The sequence below is a fragment of the Manihot esculenta genome, chromosome 6 (assembly GCF_001659605.2).
Source record: "Manihot esculenta cultivar AM560-2 chromosome 6, M.esculenta_v8, whole genome shotgun sequence".
Taxonomy (NCBI): Eukaryota; Viridiplantae; Streptophyta; class Magnoliopsida; order Malpighiales; family Euphorbiaceae; genus Manihot; species Manihot esculenta.
The window spans coordinates 3031877-3039543 of NC_035166.2; the positions used below are offsets into that span (position 1 = coordinate 3031877).

At 31.7% G+C, this 7667-nt stretch overlaps 1 long non-coding RNA gene across 1 annotated transcript; it reads right to left on the bottom strand.

The window, feature by feature from the left end:
* Positions 1–285: 285 nt before the first annotated feature.
* LOC110617667 lies at positions 286–7288 on the bottom strand. The gene is made up of 3 exons (XR_002488418.2): positions 7002–7288; positions 5842–5923; positions 286–805 (listed from the first exon to the last, which is right to left on the bottom strand). It is a non-coding gene; the product is annotated as an uncharacterized LOC110617667 (long non-coding RNA).
* Between the last annotated feature and the right edge of the window lie 379 nt (positions 7289–7667).

The following is a 7667-nucleotide window of genomic DNA, read 5'->3' on the forward strand; positions in this document are numbered from 1 at the left end:
ACCGTTGCTCTATCCACATTTTTTAAAAAAAGTGAATTTTAAATAAGAGTCAGCATTCGATTCCTTCAGTTCTGAATTGAATTACCTAAAAATCTAAATCAAAAATAATATCATAAAATGAAAATAATTAGTGTCTGTTAAATTTTAGCACTAAAAATTCTGATATTTATGTCGTTTTGTGATATAATCTTTATTTTTTAATTTTGGCATAATAAATTAATTTTTAGTGTCAATAGCCCTAAATTTCAACCAAATAAATGCAATGAATCACAAAATCACAAAAACTAAATCAAAATCAAAATTCAACAGATCTTAAAATATGTAGATATACAAAATCCAATAAGCGAAAATACAATAAAATCTAAAATATAATACAATGAAAAGAATCTACAGTAAGATGGAGAACTCACATCAATCCAAGAAGTAAACTCAGGTCTTGATGATGGTGAGAGGGAGATCTACATGATCCAAAGAATAAATGGCATGAAAAAATGGTATAAAGATCTGCATGATTTTCATTCGCAAATTTCTCCTCCCCCTCGCTTAGATCCAATCAGACCTCTCTCCAATTACATTTTACACTAGTCAGGTGCTCTCCTCCATGCTCCTCAACAGTTCGTTGTTGGACCCAGTATTCCATCATCACCAAGATTTGCCATCAAAGAGATGTCTCTGTACCAGCCTCTGCAATTTGTAAAAAGTTTCCCTTTGATATGATTTAGTCCATGCCAATCTCTGGAATTCTATCTACACTAGAGTTCTTCTCCATTGCTGTCAAAGGGCGCGACATACACAACTCAAGTGGCTTGTGAAGGATGATGAGAGAAAGAGAGAGAAGGATAGTAGGAGAAGAGAAGAAGGCATCAATGAAAAAGTGAGAGAGAATTAAAAGGTTAAAACTTAACAGAGTTAAGGGATAGGGAATTAATTTAGAAGATAAAGGTTATTTAGTCTTTTATTAGTGCATTAACGGTGAAAATAGACGAAAGGACTATAGAGTTAATAGTGGTAAAAATGAGGGACATTTTAACGAGTTTCTCAAAATATAGGGATTGACTCGTTAATAATTGTAATACGGTAATACTCAATGACTAAATTATAAACCTCCCAAAAAAAAACTAAACAATGGCAATACATAACCCAAAAAATTAATACTTTTCTAATATAACTATCAATCACATGGAAAAACTTAAGATTGCAATATATATTAACTCCACATATAAGAAACTACATTATCTCTTATTTGTCTCCTCGTCTAACATCTGGATCTCTACCTATGTATTCAACATCATGAATTTTCAATAGGATTTTCCTTCAACTCTTGATTAATTTGGTATAAAATATCTTCACCTGGATTATACATCATAAGATAATTATACAAAATACAACACACAAGTACAATTTCTAAAACTGTATCAACAACATAATAGGTCTAAGTAGTTTTCGATTTAAAAACGAACCGATTAGTTTGGTTATTTGATCTTATTCAATTTAATTCGATTATTAATTTCTTAGAATTTCAGTTTTCAATTCAGTTAGATTAATAAACCAAAATCAATTAGAAAACCAAACTAATCGATTTTATCCATATATATATAACCCTAACATTACTCATCCTTTTAAGCCATCCCACTTCTTTCTCTCACTCATTCAACCTTTGTTTCTCTTGTTAAGATATGGAGCCTAATAATATATTATGGATTGTACATCATACCCAACTATTGCGGATCCAACTCCGCGCTGAGTTGGCCGGGGGTGTCCCCCCACCCGAAGGTGGGGATTCGGGGGTAGAGCCCTCAAGGCAAATTTTTTTGAGGGCTATTTCATCTTTTTGTATTTTTCCTAGATATATAAATATATAATATTCTCCTAGTATATTCGATTCCAAAACTCACAGAGAATTAAGAAAACCCTAGCCGCAGTGGACTTAACCAAATTGGTGAACTACGTTAAATCTATGTGTTAATTTCTTTTCGTGCTTATTTTTAGATTCTGTAATTATTCAATTCTCAACAATTGGTATCAGAGCTTTTGGTTCGTATCACACTAATCTAAAAAGACGATGGAAAACCCAAAGGTTCGAATTGAGAAGTTCGATGGAACATATTTTGGTTTCTGGAAGATACAGATTGAAGATTGTCTGTATCAGAATAACCTCCATGAACCCCTATCAGGGGAGAAGCCAGAAACTATGAAACAGGAGATTTGGAATTTGAAGAATCGGAAGGCACTAGGGTTGATCTGTTTGACGTTGTCGAGAAATGTTGCCTTTAATATCGTTAAGAAGACAACAACTGTAGGATTGTTGACAGCTCTGGTGAATATGTATGAGAAACCGTCGGCCATTAACAAGGTATATCTGATGTGTCATTTGTTTAATTTGGAGATATTTGAAAATGGATCTGCCACGGATCATATTAACGAATTTAATATGATCATCAGTCAATTAAGCTCTGTCAAGATTAATTTTGATGATGAGATAAAAGCCCTAATATTATTATCCTCTCTACCTGAGTCGTGGGATACTGTTATTTCCGCAATTAACAGTTCACGTGGATCTGAGAAGTTAAAGTTTGATGAAGTCCAGGATGTTGTCATAGGCGAGAGCATTAGCAAAAAGAAATCGGGGATTCATCTGATAACGCAATCAGTGTCGACGGTAGAGGCCGGAGCAAGGTGAAAGGAGGCCATAGTAAACATAGTCGACCGAAGTCAAAGGAGCGGGAGAAATCTCATGGCAGAAACGAGGTTGTCTGTTGGGGCTGTGGTAAAAAGGGACACTTTAAAAAGGACTGCCTTAAACCTATGAAGAAGAAAGGCCAAAAGAACAAGTCTCATGAAGATGATTCTGTACATTTTACAGATGACATTGGTGATGCTTTAATTCTTAGTGTGGACAGTCCGATTGACTCATGGATACTTGACTTGAGTGCATCATTTCATTCTTCTTCGAGCAGACACTTATTCCATAATTTCAAATCTGAAAATTATGGGAAGGTATATCTTACTGATAATAAAGCCTTAGAAATTGCTGGAATTGGGGATGTATGTATCCAAACCCTCAGATGGGATAAGTGAAAGCTGCAGGATGTCAAATATATTCATGACTTGAAGAAGAATCTGATCTCTATTGACCAGCTGGATAGTACCGGTTACAGAACAGTGTTTGGTCGGAGTTCCTAGAAAATTGTGAAACGAGTTATAGTAATAGCACCGGGCACAAAATCTGAAACTTTATACACTACTGCAGAGTGTTCGGACATGGTTGTTGCGATTGACAGTACATCGTATTCAAGTCTGTAGCACAACAGACTTGGACATATGAGCGAGAAGGAAATGAATATGCTAGCTTCGAAAGGGTATCTATAAGGGTAGAAATCTGTTGGTATAGGTTTATGTGAGAGTTGTGTTATGGGAAAGAAAAAACGGGTTAGTTTCACAAAGGCTATCAAAGAACCAAAGGCAGAACGGTTAGAACTAGTACATACAGACGTGTGGGAGCCATCCCCAGTTTCCTCTCTTGGTGGTTCGAGATACTATGTTACCTTCATTGATGACTTCAGTAGGTGGGTATGAGCTTACTTTCTGAAACACAAATCAGATGTGTTTGCCACTTTTAAGAGATAGAAGGCTCAAGTTGAAAATCAGACTGGGTTGAAGATCAAATGTTTAAGGTCAGATAATGGAGGAGAGTATAATTCTATAGAATTCAAGAAGTTTTGTGTTGATAAAGGAATCAGGTACACCAGGACAGTTCCTAACTAGGTAAGACAAAATGGGATTGCTGAAAGTTTGAACAAAACATTGGATGAGCGAGCAAGAAGCATGAGGCTACATGCTGGGCTGCCAAAAATGTTTTGGACAAATGCAGTAGCACAACAACATATTTGATAAATAGAGGACATTCAGTGAATTTTGAATGAAATGTATAAGCTGCAAATGTTCATGGTAGAAAATCCTTTCCTTCCGCAATATGTTGACTTATTTGCTTTTGAAGCTTTAATACGAATATGAGTTTCATTAATAGCACCAATGCAATTCTATATCATGAAACTAATCATATAAAAATACTAATAAAATAAATATAATAAATAAAAAAATTCAACCTTATAATCCTAAAGCTACTAATCTCAAAGTATGGATAAAAATCTTTCTCCATTATGTAATATTTCTAAAGAGATAGTAGAATTATTTGATTACACCAAAAACACAGTCGAAAGAAGAAATTTTGAAAAAAAAATTAAAGGAATTAAATTCTAATTTTTATACAAATTAAACACATAAAATTTAGAATTCAATTGAATTTTACAAAATTTTAAAAATTGAAGAAATTAAATTCTAATTTTATTTTCTTTCTGCCTATTAGAACACAATGCTATAGTGATATGGATAGAACTCATATACTAAAAAAAAATAAATTTACAAACGGATTTATAAAATTATGTTTGTAATATGAATTACAAACGAATTTAAATTTACAAATGGATAAACTATAAAATTCTGTTTGTAAAATGAATTACAAATGGATCACAAACAGACTTTTAGTCCATTTGTGTAAACCTCATATGTAAATTTTTTTCAAATGGAAAATAAACCATTTACATTTCAAACGGATTCACAAATGAAATGTCTATCTATGATACAAATGGATTTGATATCCGTTTGTATTTTTCGTTATCTCTTATTTACAGGCGAAATTTCACGTGCAAATGAGCAATCCATTTATAAATTTGTTTGTAATACAAATGGCTCATCTATTTGTAATTTTGTTTGTAATACAAACAGTTAATCTGTTTATAAATCTGTTTGTGATACAAACGGATTTGATATCAGTTTGTATTTTTCGTTTACATGTTCTCCCTTATTTACAAATGGAATTTTACGTGCAAACGGATAATACATTTGCAAATCTGTGTATGACTAAAATGGCTAGTCTATTTATAATCTGTTTGTATTATAAACGGTCAAATAGTTTATAATTCTGTTTGTGATACAAATGGCTAATCCATTTACAAAATCTATTTGTGAATCAAACGGATAATCCATTTGTAAATGCAACAAAATGTTTGTTTGCAAATCTACTTGTAATTTTATAAACAGATTTTCAGTTTGCATTGTTGCTTGTAATTTTCTTCACTTCTATTTATAAGGTATCATTTTCAATCTCAATGCGCTCAATATAATGTCTCAAGTTTTCATAATCATTTTGAGTTTGCACTTTCTGTGGTGTTTAAGAGTAAGATCCAAACACGAATAATTCTAAATAGAAATATGCAAATGCTTGTGAGCCTAATCCATATACTCACTTTTTCTTATACCTACCAACCGCCTCATAATACAAAATGAGTAAAACTGACGTAGCATGCTGAAAATGTCATCTTACAAGCACTTTATATATTTATGAATAGTAAAGTAAAAGAGCATGGTAGGAAGGACTCAATGGAGAGCTACTGCAAGAAGAGTGCTTATTTGACCTACTAGTTGTGATGCGTTTTCCTTTAGGTGCAAGTAACATTCATATTCACATAATATATGGTAAAACCTCAATAGCATACTTTAAAAGGTAGACTATTAATTTAAGTATATTAATAACTAAATTTATAAAGCATTCTAATAAATCATGAAGAGTTTTTAGTTTATTCCCTAAAAACTCAAAAATCAGACAATTTATTTCCTGCAGTAGAGCTGTAATTTGAGATCCTCTTTTATCCAAATATGGATCTAAAAAAAAACAGAGATGTTTTACTGACAGCAATTAAGATAGATTCAAACTATTTAGTACTATTTAGTGTCTAGAGCATTATCTTTATCAGTAAACAATTAAAAAAGGGTCTAGTTTACCTGCATATGAGTTGAGCCTGTCCAAGTAAAGTATTCTCATCTACTTTGGAACATCAAGATTTAAATGAATGCCTGTGATATACTGCATTTGAAATTAAAGTTAAGCAAAGAAACCATTAATCCATGGAAATCAAATCAGTAAGTTAAACAGTAAGCATTTTTTATAATCAATCAAATAGCTTGCAACTCTCTCTCTCTCTCTCAAATTGTATTATGGACAAAGGGTTAATTTTACTCATTTTCACCCCAATTTCCACCTAAAACTATTATGACAAAAGATTAATTTTTTACCCCTTTTTATCCCATTTTCCTTCCACACAAGCCATTTCACCCGCGCCACGCAGCAGGATCAAAGTCCATTTCCAATAGTTCAATAAAATTTATTATTGATTTACTTTTCCATCATCCTCCCCCAAAAATAACATAACTGAATAGTAATTAATAAAATAAAAATATGAACAATTATATATGATAATTTAACATGTTGGTGTAGCACTTGTAGGTGCAAAAAGCACATTTTTATCCAGTTTCAATGCATGGCTCTGCAGTCCAATGCTTTCAAATTAGTAACTTAATTCTATTAGTTACATTCAATTAACAGCACATAGATGAAATAACAGCTGGGGTAACAGTTGGTCTATACCAGCTTACCCCTTTCATTAATAACAAGTATCCAATCCCTTTTGTTTCATCTTTTATGCAATGGCTAGGATATTTATTATTTAATTTTACAAAGAAAACTCTCAAAAGCTTAAATTTAGAATCTTAAGCTGGTCTTAGTTCTTGGCAACCTTAGCCAGTTGTTGCTATAATAGAGTACAGGATAAGAAAACAAAATTTGACTCAAAATTATCGGTTTTCTTTATAAGGGTATCCTAGAGGGCTAAAACTCAAATCTAACGATACTAATAAATTCCAAGACCTCAAACCTCAACCTAAAAATAAATTAGATGTATTTTAAACATTTTAAACACGACAGCAGAGGCAAGATGAATAAAGCAAGATTCACAGCAGTTTAATATCAAGGTATAGGCAACCTATTTTGGTCAACAAAATAGAAATTTACCAATAGAACTCTTGAAACAATAAACTAATTGTCCAAACCAAATAATCAATTCGGTACAAGAGATCAAAGAAGGTATAATTGACTGAAATTTTACCCAATGCCACCAAAAATCCAAACCAGTAATAGAGGAGAGATCGACAATTTCTGGTAAAGGGCAAAACAGGCCTTCAATGGAAGAGCTGCAGCTGCCACCTGGACGCAAGATAACTATTCTGCTTTGATTGGGGCCGATGAAATGCGAGAAAAGATTATGAGATTGGGAAGCTGCCGGGTCTGGTTTGGTGGTGGAGGTGCTACATTTTTGTCAATTGTGGCTACGGGGGAGGAAGAATGGATATAGGCGGGTTTGGTTTAAAGACACTGCTTCCGTGAAAATGCTGATGATGATTTTGGTTAGTTTGACAGTATCGCGATCAAATTGAATTAATTTGAAATTTTAATTTAATTTTTTATTTATTTTAATTTAATTTAATTTTTAATTTTAAAATTTTAATTTAATTTTTTATTTATTTCATTTCAGATTAATTTTTAATTTTAAAAATTTTAATTATTTTAATTTAATTCAATTTTGAAAAAAAAATTAAAAAAAGGAACTAAATCAATCAATAATAATAATATATTATTTTAATAATATAAAGAGATTAAATAAAATTAAAATATTTTAATTAAATTTTTTGAAAGTAGATTTTAATTAATTTTTAAAATATTAAAAATAATTATAAAAAATAAAAAATTTATTAAAATTCAAATTGATTAAATC